This window comes from Lepus europaeus, chromosome 5 (genome assembly GCF_033115175.1).
Source record: "Lepus europaeus isolate LE1 chromosome 5, mLepTim1.pri, whole genome shotgun sequence".
NCBI classification, from domain to species: domain Eukaryota; kingdom Metazoa; phylum Chordata; class Mammalia; order Lagomorpha; family Leporidae; genus Lepus; species Lepus europaeus.
The window spans coordinates 68,572,147-68,589,701 of NC_084831.1; positions in this window are offsets into that span (position 1 = coordinate 68,572,147).

The window sequence follows — 17,555 nt, forward strand, 5'->3', positions numbered from 1 at the left end:
AGTGTACCTGGAGTGATGGCCTTCTAAAGGAGGTCTTGCTTATCAGAGGATTCCCCTTGGGATGCTGTAGATCATCTCAGACCTCCCAGGAGGTGATTTTGTACCCAATTCTCCCCTGGCATTCTCAGAGGCTTAAAGTATTTGGACAACCAAATAGATCCATATGGCAGATATCCCTTGAAGTATACATCCATACAAATGGGATAACATGAATGTGAATGACCATTTTATTTTATTTTGCTTTTAAAAATATTTGGTATTCTCTTTTATCTACTTGAAAGGCAGAACAACCAGGAGATCTGCTAGTTTACTCCCAAAATGCCCACAACAGCCAGGACTAGTCCAGGCCAAATCCAGGAGCCTAGAACTCCATCTAGGTCTCCCACATGGGTGGCAGGGGTTCAAGCACTTAAGCCATCATCTGCTGCCTCCCAGGACACAGTTAGCAGGAAGTTGGATTGGAAGCAGAGCAGTTCCAGAGACTGTACCACAATGCTCACCTCATGAAATGGCATTTTAAAACCATGCCTGAGATAGAAGAAAATGATCACAATTTCAGCATCAAAGTGGTACCATGCATCAAACCTTGGGGTTACTTTCCGACCTCTCCAGATGCTCCATGGTTGGTCAGGGAGGTTCCCCACAGACAGAAGGGTGAGCAATCAACACCCTACCTGACAGGGTCACCTCAGGAGCTGGCCAACTTCAGTCCATTAATTAATGCCTTTTCCCACATGGCCAGGGGCTTGAATGAGGATGTAGCTTCTCTTTTCTAAGTCAAAAAACTACAGAATATCTTCTCAGTCATCCACAAGTAAAGTCTCTGTAAAATGAAGTCTGGTACTTGATTAGCCAGGTTTTATAATCTAACATAGAGATTCCCAAAACTTTAGTCCCAAGATCCTTTATACTTTTTAAAAATATTTCATTTATTTATTTGAGAGAGAGAGTTATAGAGAGAGGGAGAGACAGAGAGAAGGGTCTGAGACAGAAAGGTCTTCCAGCCACTGTTCCATTCCCCAGATGGGGGCAATAACTGGAGCTGGGCCAATCTGAAGCCAGGAGCCAGGAGCCTCTTCTGGGTCTCCCATGTGGGTGCAGGGCCCCAAGCACTTGGGTCATCTTGTACTGGTTTCCCAGGCACATTATCAGGGAGCTGGATCAGAAGAGGTGCAGCCGGGACACAAACCTGCACCCGTATGGGCTGCTGGCACCACAGGTAGAGGCTTAGCTTACTATGCCACAGCACCAGCCCTGATCCTTTACACTTTTAAAAATTATCAAATACCTCAGAGAGCTTTTGTTTGTATGGATCAGATCTATTAATAATGTATTGTTTGATTCATTTAAAAAAAAATACTGAATTTAATAAGCCCATCCATTGTTAATAGAAATAACATATTTTATGAAAACTAGCTATGTTATACAAAACAAAAATATAAATAAGAGTAATGGTATTTATATTTTTATAAATTTCAGGAATTTCCGTTTACACATGACAGATTCTTCCCTCTGCCTCTTCAGTCCATGGTAATATCACACAACACGAAGTCTCTGGAAAACACTGCACAAGCAAGAGGATAGGTGAGGAAGGTCACCAACATCAATGCCTGTGTGTATAGGTATTGCTGCAAATAGAGTTTGGTGAAACTTTGTTTTATACCTTTGTCAAACCAATAGTTAAGAATGTTATACTATAGTTTTTTTTAAAGATTCATTTTATTTATTTGAAAAGCAGAGTTACAAGCAGAGAGAGACAGACAGACAGACAGACAGAGGGGAGAGGTCGTCCCTATTTGATGGTTCACTCCCGAAATGGCCACAATGGCAGGGGCTGTGCCACGCTGAAGCCAGGAGCCAGGAGCTTCTTCCGGATCTCCCACAGGGGTGCAGATGCCCAAGGACTTAGCCCATCTTCTGCTGATTTCCCAGGCACATTAGCAAAGAGCTGAATTGGAAGTGGATTAGCTGGGACTCGAACTGGCACCCGTATGGAATGCTGGAATTGCAGGCAGTGGCTTTACCTGCTACGCCACAACACCAGCCCCTATACTATATGCTAGTATAGTTTTAATGATCTGTGATTACTTTAAAATTTACTGCATATGGGGCTGGCGCTGTAAGGTTGTAGGCTAGGCCTCCGCCTGCGGCACCGACATCCTATATTGGGAGCAGATTCGTGTCCCAGCTGCAGCTCTTCTGATCCAGCTCCCTGTTAAGGTACCTGGGACAGCAGTAGAAGATGGCCCAAGAACTTGGGTCCCTGCACCTGTGTGGGAGATCCGGCAGAAGCTCCTGGCTCCTGGCTTTGGATCAGACCAGCTCTGGTCATTGCAGCCATTTGGGGAGTGAACCAGCAGATGGGAGACCTCTCTCTCTGTTTCTCCCTCTGTCTGTGACTCTGCTTCTCAAACAAATAAATAAATTCTTTTAAACAAGTAAAATAAATTAAAAAATAAAAGCAAAGGAAAAATTTACTGTATATGGATGAAATGGTCATTTTTAATTCAATTATGTCCATAGCTATTGTCCATATTCCCACTAAACTAGGGTATTTTGTATTTTTGCTTGTTAAATTTCTTATATGGTAAAGTATTAAGTCTTTCACAATAATATAAATTTAAGATATGTTATTTAAATCATTTTTAAAAAAAGGAGAAGAAAGATGGGTGGGAGAGAGAGGAGGAGGAGAAGGAGAAGGGGAGAAGAAGGAAGAGGATATCATTATGTTCTCAGAATTGTATCTACAAACCTTACTGAATCTGTTAAAAACTAATGAAAAATTGAAAAATAAATACAAATTAAAATAAAATGCTGGTGCAATGACCTCCTCAAAGAATCTTGAGGACTCCCAGGATTTTCAGACTGTACTTTAAGAACTGCTGATCTAAAGGAAACATGATCTCAATGATAAGATTACAACTGTATCTAACAGACATAAACTTCAATCCCATGAATTAGGATGATAAATCAATTCATTTACCTCATAATTAATCACCAGCATTGGTGGCCTATAGAAATCAGAACACAATTTAAAGATTGCTTTAAATTAGGGTCCATAATCCTTTAAATCTGGATTACATCGATAGTGTTAAGTATGAAGTGGCAAAGATTCAGAAAGAGAACAAAAAAAGAAAAGAAAAGAAGAGTGATAGGCTGAGGGCCAGCGCCGTGGTGAAGCTTGTAAATCCACTGCCTGCAGTGCCAGCATCCTATATGGGCACTGGTTTGAGCACCAGCTGCTTCACTTCTGGTCCTGCTCCCTGCTGATGGCCTGGGAAAGCAGCAGAAGATGACCTACATGCTTGGGCTCCTGCGCCCAAGTGGGAGACCCAGAGGAAGCTCCTGGCTTCTGACTTTGGACTGGCCTAGTTCTGGTTGCTGCAGCTACCTGGAGAGTGTAAAAGCAGATGGATGATCTCTCTCCCTTTTTTCTGTCTCTCTCTCTCTCTCTCTCTCTCTGTAACTCTGCCTTTCAAATAAATAAATCTTTAAAAAAAAAAAAGTGAAGTGATAGAGCAATGAGAAAAGAAAGCAAAAGAGAAAAGTTTTATGTCAAGAATGGGAGATCGTTCAGTCTCTGTCACTCTGCCTTTGAAGTGAATAAAACGTTAAAAGCAGGGCAGGGGTAGGGGTGGACATTGTGGCACAGCAGGTTAAAGAGCTGCTCTCGGATGTCCGTACCCCATATCAGAGTGTCAGTTCAAGTCCTGGCTCCTCTGCTTCAAACCCTACTTCCTGTTAGTGCATCCAGAGAGATAATAGTTAATGGCCCGTGTACTTGGGTTCCTACCAACCATGTGGGAGACCCAGATGGAATTCCTGGTTCTTGATTTCTGCCTGACCCAACCCTGGCTGTTGCAGGCATTTGGGGAGTGAACCAGTACATGGAAGAGTCTCTCTCTCTCTCTCTTTCACTCTCTTGATCTCTCTCTTTCTCTTTCTCCCTCCCTCCCTCCCTCTTCTCTCTCTCTCTCTCTCTCTTGCTCTCGCTCTCACTCTCCGCTACTGTCTCTCAAATAAATAAATAAATAAAAATCAGAAAACTTAGAAAAAGAATGGGAGATTAATGAAGAAAATTGCCTTTGGATGGTGCAGTGACTCTGGTATCCACTATCTATTCTGACCTAACAGTTCAGCTTTGCTTGGGCAGCCTGGTTCCAAATAGTGTGTCTTGAAGCCTTCTCCACAGAAGGAATGCAAAGGAGGAAACACCCACATGTCTAAAGCCATATGCTGGACTCACATTGCTCCATAGGGTGCAAAAATAACCTCTGTCTAAGCTTTTCCAGCTTGGATGCCAACACTTCAGTTCTCCAAGTGAGATTCTGACTTTAATGCTGTGACTTTCATAAATCCGCTGTTGTTGAGTCTGACCAAGTGTGAAATAACCCAATGCCTCATTTTCCTGGATTAGAAATTCAGGGAGTACAATCAGACCACCCCAAGGAAGAGGCAAAAATGTCATCCACTTCAAACTGATGAGACAAAACCCAGCTTTTCATTCTAGTAAGTACGATGAATTTGTAATGAAACTTGAAACCAAAACTACATTCACACTCAGCATTAGCTAAAAGATGCCACAGGAATCCAAAACATCATTCATGGCCTTGAACCTTGAGATGAGGTGAGGGATAACAGAACAGGTTTTAACAGGACAGGACAGGCGCAAGTTTCCAAAGAAGTTCTACTGAGTTCCCCTCAGCTTTATACAGCACAAGGCCTGCTTCAGCTAAAACTAATGCTGCTGGAAATGTCTGTGCTGGGCATATGGTACCCAGAGTTTCAGTGGCCTGTTTCTCTTGTGTACCTGGGGTTTGAGATTCTGCCATGCATCTGACATCCCTGAGAAAGGTTATTTATGTCTATTGAAGCAGATGACAAAATTCTAAATACCAATTGCTTTGTAGCTACAACACATATAACTGATGGATTGTCATAAGGTGGTGTGGAATTAATTAGTAAAAAGCTTCCATTTCTTCTTTCTCTTTTAAAAAATGCAAATGAGAGTGGCACAGATGTCTCGGGACTTTGAGGAGGAGAGACTGACTGCTGTGCCAGGCTGCATTGCTCAGGGTGAAGAATGGCCCATGTTTGAGCTCCATGTGAATCCGTGGGCTCACAAAGGCCATGGCTCATTTACAGTAACGATGTCACTGATGTCATTTACGCTTTTACAGATTCTAATAGGGATTAATTCATGGATACTGTTCTCTTTTGGAGAGCAAGCATGTCTGGAACGTTCCTGAGATTCTTGTAATCATTATCATTTTGTTTTCTTTGTAAAGCCAGTTCATCACTGGCACTGTGTGTGTGAAGACTTTGTGTTGACATACTCATCAGGTGAAATTCCATTCTATGTTGTGAAGAGATAGACTGGAAGTCATTAGTCACCTCTGATGCTGTGTCAGTTTTTTTCTGGTTCACTCCAAGAGCATTGGGGATATTTATAAAATGGATTGCCAAGGCCACTTGCAGAAGAGTTGTAAAAGATTCTCTCTGGCTTAGACCCTCTCAAAGGCAGTGGGTGTCATAGAGATGGTGAAAAAAAATTAATAGTGTGGTCTCTGCAATCAGAGTGACCTGTGATTGAATTCTGTTCATTCATTTATTGATTCAACAAATATTCGTTAAGTACCTACTACATGTTGGACTCTGCTCCAGGCGATAGGGAGATAAACAAACATGGATGTCTACCTACTAGTCGGGGAAGCAGCCTCTCTCATTCCGGTGACAGCCTCAGTTTTTAAGTTATTACTTTTCGGTTACAACCATCCCCCACCACCCCCACCTTGGCCTCCATTACTCCATGGGGCTGAGCTACAACTCTGTAAAATCTTTGCTTGCAGGCTTCCTGCAAGGGTTCACCAGCAGCTATGCTATACAGAGAGAGGGGCATGATGAGGGGACTTTCTTGTCCCTGTTTTCTTGTTATTCAGCTCAACATCATCCTAGCCGTGGGCCTGGCTGAGCAGCAGTAGTGGTCCCAGTGGTCAGCCTCTTCGGGACTTCTCAGTACCAGTGTGCTGACCAGTTCTCAGAAGCACTTGCAGCAGCTGGGTTGTGCTTCTTTTCAGAACACAGCTCTGTGGAATTCTCTCTGAGCTTCTGGGCTCTGAGGATTCCAACCTCTTCCGGATAGCAGAGCAGCTGCTGCCGTTCTACGTTGGAGTTATCTCAGGGACCTCTTCTGCCTACTCAGCTCTCTGCTGTCTGCAAAACCAGCTCCCTGTAGTAAATTTCATGTCATGTGCCTCACATGGCTTTTGTTTGCTTGACTGGATCCTGACATGCACACACTACACTTGTTTATTTTAGAATATTCAAGATGAGTAACAAGGATGCTGGGATATTCATTAGTTGTAAGAAATCTTGACACAGTCATATTTAAAATAATATCAGTATTCATATTTTCAGTAATAGAAAGGCAAGTGAATACTTTTATTTAGTTTAATATTTTGCATGATTTCAAAGGGGAGGACTGAAATATTCACATATACTTTTTTATATGATCATTTTGTTTGTTTGTTTAAGATTTTATTTATTTATTTGAGAGGTAGAGTTACAGAGAGAGGTAGAGACAGAAAGAAAGGTCTTCCATTGCTGGTTCACTCCCCAAATGGCCACAACGACCAGAGCTGCGCCAACCCAAAGCCAGGAGCCAGGAGCTTCTGACAGGTCTCCCAAGTGGGTGCAGGTGCCCAAGCACTTAGGCCATCTTGTACTGCTTTCTCAGGCCATAGCAGAGAGCTGGATAGGAAGAGAAGCAACTGGGACTAGAACTGGTACCCATATGGGATGCCAGTGCCACAGGCAGAGGCTTAGCCCACTATGCCACAGCATAGGCCCCCACATTTACTTTCAATAAATCCATGTTACATTTTTGTGAAAATGAAACATACAGCAAGAGGACTTTCCTTAAACTCTGGGAGCAGTAGTGTGATATTTTACCAAAAGATGATTGCATACTGTAAATCCATGTACTTTCTTTTTTTGTATAAGGCTTCTGCTGCCTATCATTCTTCCACTGCTCTCTGAAAATTCATATTACTTCTACCACCTTCTTACAAGATATTAAGTAACCATGACAGGTGTGGATTCTGTTGTAAAGGCTTCATTTAATGGCAATCATTAATACATGCATATCCACTTTTAAGCCCCTCCCTTTCTACTTGTTGATGTTAATCTCTAAGTATAATTTTTTTCTAAATTCAGCCTATCAAATAAAGCAGTAGACTTTCCAGTTGCATTCATTTTGTTGCAAAAAAAAAAAAAACCAACCCACAGGATTTTATTCTTTTTTTATGGCTAAGTAGTATTCCAGTGTGTATATATATATATATATGTATATGTGTGTGTGTGTGTATACCAATATGCTTAGTGAAATAAGCCAGTCCCCAAAAGACATTATATGTTTTATTTGATATGTGGTAGTTAATATAGAATCCAAAAAATGTATAGGAATGAAATAGACATCTTGTGATTTGGTTGTTGTCTTTAGCTCTTATTTACACACCCATGGAACCATGGTCTTTATACTTCTTTTTTTAAAACTTTTATTTAATAAATACAAATTTCCAAAATACAGCTTTTGGATTACAGTGGCTTCCCCCCACCCCCATAACGTCCCTCCCATCTCCCGCTCCCTCTCCCATTCCATTCATATAAAGATTCATTTTCTACTTCTTAGTTGTTGGATATTATGGTTAGTGATGCCTTAAACCTGTGATATTAGAGTGGATTAAAATCATGCTTTTGTAAAAATTTAAAAAAAAAACAAAAAAGAAAGAAGCAAATAAGGGGGATTGAGGGAGCAAGAGAAAGAAAGGGAAATATCATTATCTTCTTAAAATTGTACCTGTGAAATACATAAAATCTGTTCTCTTTATATTAACATTTTTTTAAAAAACACTGTACTTTTAACATGAAATTCACTTAAATAGGATCACTGTCTCTCCCTCAGATATTGATATGCTGTTCCAATTCTGTCTGGTTCATAATTTTACACTTGATAATCTGAGACTATGACATAAAAATAGTCTTTCTATCCACCTGTCTGTCTTGTGGATATGAAGTGTCAGTCTCACTGTCTATTTGCTATGCCTTGTAAAGTTGCTTTAATGTATCCTAATAAATGGAAGCTTGGCAAAAAGAAATAGGTTCTTATTTACAGGCAGTGGAAAAAGTCTAAAATGTAGAAGTTCCAGTTCTACCTAATTTAAAGAGGTAACAACCAGATGCCTCTAAGACTTTATGAGTTTAATAAGGGTAACTTAGTATGTTTCTGTAAAGCATTCATGGTTTGCTGCAATTCACAGAAACCAAAATGTTAACCATTCTCATGACTCAATAATGTACTTTCCAATTCCTTGCTATCAACAAAATTGAAGAGGACCCCTTTGAATTGTCAAGTGAAAGATCTTGAATAAAATAATTATTGATGGTGGGTTACTGTGTGATCCGTGATGTCCAACTCAGTACATCAAAAACCGAGTAATCATTAGAACTTTCCCATTTCCATTCAATTATTCCTCAATATTTACATGCATTAAAAGATAATTAGTACTGAACTAAAGTGGGATTCTGCTTCATTTTAGCATTAAATAATATTCATCTCATTATTATAAGTGGAAATAAGCCAAGCACAGAAACGCAACTATCACATGATCTCACTCACATGTGGATTTTGAAGATTATGTGATCTCATAGAATTTTAAAACTCAATGGTGGATACTAGAGGCTAGAGAGGGAATTTGGATGAGAGGTATGAGGGAATTGTTGATTGATAGGTACTAGGTTATAGCTAGAAAGGAAAAAGTTCTGGGATTACTATATATAACATTAATGTGTTATATATTTCTCCATTTAAAAACATAGAAAAATAATATTTATCCAAACTTACTTGAATTGAGAAGGAAACTTTATTGCTTTAAGAAGTAGATTCTCCAAAGCATTTTGCTTCTTTGTTCAATAATTACATTTCAAAATTTGAAGCATAGTTTTATTTCTTTAATCAACCATGTACAACTAATAATTGTAAGAATAACACAATACAGAAAAAGTAATTTAATACTTAGAGCTTCATGTTTACAGAAGTAATAAATCTTTTCTTATAAATTTCAGTTTCAAAATATATTTGTAGAGGAGAAATATAATGGGGTGATCAATAAAATGTTTTCAAGCATAACCTTGTATTATATTACAGTAAAATTATGCAAGGGAAGTGGGGTAGAAAATTTCACAAAGAAACAAAGTGTTGCATAAAATGTCTAGCTATCAAAGAGCATGTTCATGTATCTTTTAAATAGATGATGGTGAATATCAAAACACTTTGGTATTTAGATTCCATTGTATTTATTTAAGAACATAATGAAACACTCAACATTTATGAATGGGAAGATTTGCAATATGTTGGAAATATGTCCTTACAACCATTCAAACTAACATTATAGTGTTTTAGATAGCATTCTAAGAACATATATAGGAAAATGTGAAGACAACTGGCACACAGAGTCCAGGAAGGAGTTAGCTTCAGATGGGGCATGCAGCTTTTTTACAAGGTAAACACTTCCTCTGCATTGAAGAGATCTTGCATCCAACAATGGGAGATGTTTTACAGAATCCTGTGTTCTTGAATGCAATATATGATTTCTTTCTTTTTTTAAGATTTATTTATTTTATTTGAAAGGCAGAGTTAGAGAGAGAGAGAGAGAGAGAGAGAGAGAGAGAGATTTTCCATACACTGGTTCACTCCCTAAATGGCCACAATGGATGGGGCTGGGCCAGACTGAAGCCAGGAGCCAGAAGCTTCTTCTGTATCTCCCACATGGGTGCAGGGGCCCAAGCACTTGGGCCATCTTCCATGGCTTTTTCAGGCCATTAGCAGGGAGCTGGATTGAAAATGGAGCATCCAGGATGCAAACCAATACCCATGTGGGATGCTGACATTGCAGGTGGTGACTTAACCCACCATACCACAGTGCCAGCCCCAGAACACCATTTCTTAAAGGAGGATTACTGCATAATAACAATTATAGAACTGTATTTAATATTTTTCTTACAAATACATTAAAATGTTTTTAAAACTAGTATATTATTTGGCATTCTGTTTTTAATACCATAAACTGTTTTGTCTCTTTCATTAAAAGTGTTTCATTGATCATTGTCTTTCTATGTTATTTTAGTCTAACTCTTTAGTATGCTATTATCATTTTGCTTGGTACCCAGAAAATGGGTGATAAGACTTAGCTTAATTAAAATTAAATAAGACAAAAGTTCAATCAGTCTTTTATATATTAAAAGAGGTAGGCCTTCAACCACAATAAATGCCTTTAAATGCCTTTACTTCTAAAGAAGTAGGGAGAGTGGACCTACATGGAGGGCATGAATGTGTACAATTCAAAACCCCAGCGGCTGAGAGCCTCCACCTCACCGTTGGAGACTGAGGTGAGACCAGATTACAGCAGCCCAAGCCACTGATGAAAAAGCTGAAGGAAGAATCTAGATGGAATCTGGCCTGGAGCCCCATGGGGGCTAGTGTGCTTGCCACATTAGAGGAGAGCAAACAGAGCTGGGGCACGTTTTCTATCTCCCTGATCACCCTGCAATGGCACCCTGTAACAAGCTGACAGAAAGGAGGCATCATTTTGGACATACATAACAGCTGTGTCAGCTCCTGTCCGTGCCCAGCAAGCAGCCAGGCTGAGACTCCTGAGTTTGGTGGGGAGAACAGACAGGGAGCTGGGGCCTAGTGACTATGTGAGGCTTGTGTGCTGGAACTGTGAAAATGCTGAGGCTGCGTGGGTGGACTCAGGGTGTGGCTGGGACTTTGGGAGTCACTGTGGAAGGCTCCACAAAATCAGGGCTCCCTGGTTACCTGGTGAGGCACATTGCTGGGGAATCTGAGCTTACATTGAGGACTGCATAGATCTTTTGTGTGGTCTTTGTGGCAGAGTGGATGAGTAATGTACTCACTGGGGCTGGTGCCCAGGCAATGATCTTCAAGGAGAGCAGTTCAGTTGAGTCTACACCAACAAGAACAAACAACTTCCCCTCTGATAAAGAGAGAGGGAGAGAGGGGGGGGAGGGAGATTTACCATGCCAAACCTGAGTGTGTCACCTCAGACATGTCCTTCACCCTGGAGCACTGAACAGAGCTCCCTGGCCACACCTACCACATGCCTCTAGGTATTCCCTGAAAGCAGATGCTCTGCTAATCCATACAGATGTAGTCCAAAGATAGAAGCTGCCACAGCAAGAAAATAAGAAAACGAGTATCTACAAATGCCAAATAACAAATGCACTGGCTTAGAAATATGAATAAGGAAGACAACATGATGCCCTCAAAAGAACACAACACTTCAATACTGGATTGTAAAAATGAAATCTTGGAAATGAATAATTCAATAGAATAAATAAAAAATGCAGTTGAATTCAATAGAATAAATAAAGATGCAGTGCAACAGAATTAGTAAAGCAGAAGAAAGAATATCTGACTTAGAAGACAATGCACAGGAAATTATAAAGTCAGACCAAACACAAGGAGATGAAATTAGAAAACTGAAAAATACTGTTAGGAATCTACAGAATACTATGAGCAGACTCAACATACAGGTTCTAGGAGTTCCAGAAGGTGTGGAAAGAGAGAAAGGATTCTGTTATTATTTAGTGAAATAATAACAGAAAATTTCCCCAATTTGGAGAAAGAAAAGGACATCCAAGTACATGAAGTGCATAGAACTCCTAATAGACATGACCAGAAAAGATCTTCCCATGACACATTGTAATCAAAAGCACTAGAGTAAAACATAAAGAAAAGATTCTAAAATGTGCATGAGAGGAGTGCCAGATTACTTTCAGAGGATCTTCAATTAGACTCACAGCTGACTTCTCATCAGATACCCTACAGGCTATGAGAGAATGGGAAGATATAGTCCCAGTCTTAAGAGAAAAAAGCTGTCAACCCAGAATACTATAGCCTGCAAAGCTCTCATTTATGAACAGAAATTGAAAGGATCAGTCACCACCCGTTCAGCCCTGCAGAAGATGCTTAAGGATGTGCTGCACACAGAAACACAGATACATGGTCATTGCTACAGAAGAAAATGAAGGAAGGAAATCTCCCAGTAAAAGTACAAAAGAAATCCAAAGTAAAAAATGGAATATTTATGGAAAAATGGCAGGGCAAAGTTGTTACTTATCAACAGTCACCTTGAATGTAAATGGCCTCAGCTCTCCGGTTAAGACACAGACTGGCTGAATGGATTAAAAAAACAAAACCCATCTCTTTGCTGTCTACAAGAAACACATCTTGGGGCTGGTTCTGTGGCACAGTAGGTTAATCCTCTGCCTGCAGCATCAGCATCCCATATGGGTGCCATTCTAGTCCCAGCTTCTCTTCCAATCCAGCTCTCTGTTACAGCCTGGGAGAGTAGTGCAAATAGTCATGTGCTTGGGCCCTTGTACCGGTGTGGGAGACCCTGAAGAAGCTCCTGGCTCCTGGCTTTGGATCAGTGCAGCTCCAGCTATTGGGGCCATTTGGGCAGTGAACCATCTATGGAAGACCTTACTCTCTGTCTCTCTCTTTCAATGTCTCTAACTCTATCTCTCAAATAAATAAATTTAAAAATATATATATATTTTAAAAAAAGAAACACATCTCACAAACAAAGATGCATACAGACTGAAACTGAAAGGATGGAAAAAGAAATTCTACACCAACAGAACCCCCCCCCAAAAAAAAAAAAAAAGAGCTGGTGTAGCCATTCTAATATCAGACAAAATAGACTTTAGCACAAAAACTGTTAAAAGAGACAACTAAGGGCATTATGTAGCAAGAGATCAATTCAACAGGAGGATGTAACTATTATAAACGTATATACACCTAATTACAGGATACTTGGCTACCTAAAAGAAATGTTAAGGTATATAAAAGGAGACATAGACTCCAATACAATAGTAATGGGGGATTTCAGTACCCAACTTTCAGCAATGGACAGATCAACCAGACAGAAAATCAGCAAGGAAACAGCAGTTAATCAACACTATAGACCAAATGGACCTAACAGGTATCTACAGAACTTTTCATCCTACACATGCAGAATACACATTCTTCTTACCATGCATGGAAATTTCTCTAGGAGTGACCACATGCTAGGCCAGAAAGCAATTCTCAGCAAATTTTAAAAAAAAGTCAAAATCATACCATGTATCTTCTCAGACCACAATGCAGTGAAGCTGGAAATCAGAAACTCAGGAATCTCTAGAACATAAGCAAACACATGGGAACTGAACAACATGCTCCTGAATGAACAGTGGGTCATAGAAGAAATCAAAAGCAAAAAAACTTTCTGGAAACAAATGGAGATGACAATACAACATATCAAAACTTATGAGATACAGCAAAAGCAGTGTTAAGAGGAAAGTTTTTAACAATTGGCGCCTACATCAAAATTGGAAAGGCACCAATTAAATGAGCTATCAGTGTGTCTCAAGGATCTAGAAAAACAACAGCAAACCAAACCCAAAACTAGTAGGAAAAAATAAATGAATGAAACTCATTGTTTTGGGGCCAGTGCTGTGGTACAGTGGGTAAAGCTGCTGTGTGCAATGCTGCCATCCCATATGGGCACTGGTTCGTGTCCTGGCTGTCCCACTTTTTAATGTCTTCCTATGGTTGTGCCTGATAAAGCAGTGGAAGATGGCTCAAATGCTTGGGCCTCTGCCACCCATATGGGAGACCCAGATAAAGCTCTTGGCTCCTGGCTTCACTCTGGCCTAGCCCTGTCTGTTGTGGCCATCTGGGGAGTAAATCAGCAGATAGAAGATCTCTGTCCCACTTTCTCTGTAGCTCTGACTTTCAAATAAATAAATAACTGAAACAAAGAAGTAGAGAAAATCAGTGCTTCATTCCACAATTATCACAGCTTAGGTAATGTGTCCAACTTAGCCATGGTTGGCTGGTTACCTGTCATTTTCTGTTCTATGCCAATATTGAAAGGCCACAGATACTTAGTTCTGAATTAGACTCTTCAAATTTATAGGGGTTATAGGTTGTTGAACCCTTCAACCTACAACCCTTCAGCCTTATAGATTCATGCTTGAATTCATAGACTTTAGACAGAATAATAGATTGTCAACATGATTATTCTGGGCTGATATAAAGCTCTTTGCAATGCACGCAGCAATGCTAAATCAAAATTAATCTTGCAAACACTACTGAAGTGTAAAATGGCAACATATCCTGAACAGGGTATGAGCTTTCAGAAACTTATTTTTGGGGCACCAGGAGTGCTCAGAGCATTTTAAAACAAGACTTCAACTCTGAAACATGAAGGCAAACACACTAGTGGTTTAATTGTGCTATTTGCTAATGTGCTTGGCAGAGGTCTGTCACATCCTTGTCATGGCCTTCACGGAACCCATCTTGAGTCATTCTTGTTAAAGTTGTCAGTGTCCTCTCTCTTGTTTTCTACCAGAAAGTGATTGTGTCCTTGAAACTGCTGCTATGCAAATTTTCTCCAATCTCACCTCCAGCCTCACATACATTTGCCTTAAAATTGATTCCAAAAGGCAGCTAGACAACATACCCACAGAAAGTATACTCTGTGCCAGCTCAGCCTTCCTAAAAAGCAAGCAATCTCTGCTCCTGTGATTTTTCGTGGTCCTACCAAAAATAGCCTGCTGCCAACTCCAGTGCGCTTTCATTTACACTTTAACAAGTGTGGTGAGATTTCTCTTTGTCACAATAATTTCACCAACTGTGGAGCTTACAGGTGCCTGAATACATGTCAGGGTGTCTCTCAGTCACGTGCCTAGAGTTAGTTTTCTCAGAACAGCCAAGAAGAGAGTCAGTGTGTAGAGGAGGAATAAAAAGCAGCACAGTGGCTAAGTGATTCTGGGAGAACAGTAAGTCTAAACCATAGATTTGTCTCGGTCCTTATATGTGCTACCTGGACAGAATTTTCTAAAAAGAATCATTTTAAACACATTCACTTATTTTTTTAAATTTTTATTAATGAATGCAATTTTTTCATAGATAGAATTTAGGAATACAGTGGTTCTTTCCCCCATACCCACCCTCTCCCTCCCACTCCCATCCCACCCTCTCTCTCTCTCCCATCTCCTTCTTCATTATGGTTCATTTTTAGTTTGATTTTATATATAGAGGACCAACTCTATGATAATAATAGATTTCAACAACTTGCACCCACACACACACACAACATAGAGTGTACAGTTTGGGGAGAAAATTTGCAGTTGATCCTCATATTGTAATTCCATAGGGACAGAGGTCCTACCTGGGGAACAAGTGCAAAGTGACTACTATTGCTCCTTTAACAATTAACACTCTTATTTATGACATCAGTGATCACCCGAGGCTCTTGCCATGGGCTACCAAGGCTATGGAAGCCATCTGTGACTACAGACTCCATTGGTATTTGGACACGGCCATATGCAAAGTGGGTGTTCTCTCTCCCTTCAGAGAAGAGTACATCCTTCTTTGATGACTATTTGTTTCCTCTGAGGTCTCACAGAGATCCTTCTTGTAGGACATTTTTTTGCCACAGAGTTTTGGCTTTCCATGCCTGAAATGCTCACAGGCCTTTCAGCCAGACCAGGAAGCCTGAAGGGTTGATTCTGAGGTAACACATTCACTTCTCCAATGGAATTGAACTCAGAGTTTAATTCAGAGAAAAATTCAGCTTGAGAGATGTTCTGCTCATGCCTTCGATAATCCCTATATTTGAGTAACACATTTCAGTAGACGTGGTTGTTAGTATTGGCCTTGTTAGAAGACCAAAAAGGACATTGTTTCCAGCCCTAAGAAAGATGAAGAAAACTCAGTAGTTTTTTTTAAATAGGTATATAGTAATAATTTTGGATCTATCTATCATCCAGGACAGAATGTTCCTCAATTTGTATAAAATCTATTGATGTTTTTATAGGTATCTCTTTCTCTAAAAGTTTTACTAGCTGAATCAGGATATTCACACACATCTCCAGTAAGAATGGATTTTACAGTCAAAGGGTCAGAACTGTTAATGAGTCTAGCTTACAGTGCTGCAAAATAATGGAAACCCTTAGAAAGACACATCCAGTTTGCTTCGTTTGGTGAGGCGAGGCCAGATGCAATGAGTGACCCCCTCGGAATGCAGGTGTAGATAGCAGTAAAATGTGTCCCAGGGGCCATGTCACAGGTGCACCTGGCCCCATTAGGAGGCTCTTTTGTGGTTGCAGACCCTTGGTACTTGCTATCTCAGCCACATTGCACCTCCAGGAGCAAACAGTTTAAGCTGCTCCTCCTCTGTGATGAGGTCTGAGGTACTTGAAACTTCTCAGGAAAAAGATTTTTCATGGACATTGATCATTGCATCAGTGAAGAGGAGTATATGGCTGCAGAGGTCAAACCAGTTAATGGTCTGCTCTGTCAAGAGGGGAAGGGATAATAAATTAGAGAGCACTTCATATTGGCACCATTGAAGGAGAGATTAAAACTAATAGGTCTTGTGGTGAGCAAGATATTGCACCACTACTAACAAACCTCCTAAGTCCTTAAACTCTTCACAGAATGCTGCTGCCCCCACTTAGGTCTTGGCTGAACCCTAACTCTGCTCCCTGTACAAGACTGTCCCTCCAGCCTGGTGCAATGAGGCTATTCTGTTCCTAGAGTGTACATGCCACTGGTTTAAGGTTAGGGCATCTTTCCACCTAGGCATTCATTCATCATGTGTTAAACTTGTATTTGTAAGTAGTGGCACATTGTGCCTGGTGCACCGTTGCTTATGGATCCTAATATTCTAATTCATAGAAGTCTCTAGTTTTCACTATCATTCTTAACGCCAATTCCTCCCATAATTGTTAGGTATTTCAGGACTTAACTCCTCACAATGTCCCTGGATCTTCTAAACTCATTCTATTTTAACCACCTAGGTAGAAATCTGTGAGTTCTCCTTCATTCCTTTCTCTAAATATGAAGCTCTACCTCATGGCAGATGAATTCTTGAATCTATCCCTACAATCATGTCCTAGTTCAGAATCTTATGTGTCTCTAAACTTCCCAATATCTTCATCCAACCCTTGTTTTGCATAGCCACCAGTGTGATATATTTTGTACAGGTATAACTATGTCAATTTTTATTTAATGTTTTAATTGCATTTTCTACCAGTTTTCTTCAGGGTGGTGGTCAAAATCCTTACCATGAGATGGCTCCATGAGTTGCCCACGTGAGCTGCTTCCTGCTTTTCTCTCAGCTCATCTCTTCATATTTACCACTTTCAGTCTTGGATTTTGTTGGCAGCAACATTGAATGTGCAAGCCTTCCCATGCCTTGCTTTCATACTTTGACTTATCTCCCTGTACCTGAACTGCTCTTTCATTCTCTCCATTTCTGAACTTCCATTTGCCCTTTAAGACTTCTGAGTCAGTATTTGTTGGTAAGCCTTCTCATACTCCATAAGTTAAATGCTGTTCCTCCAGGCTCTCAAACTACCCCCAGCACATCTCCATCATTGTACTAGTTTCTTTCTGCACATCCACTATTTGGAATTGTCTG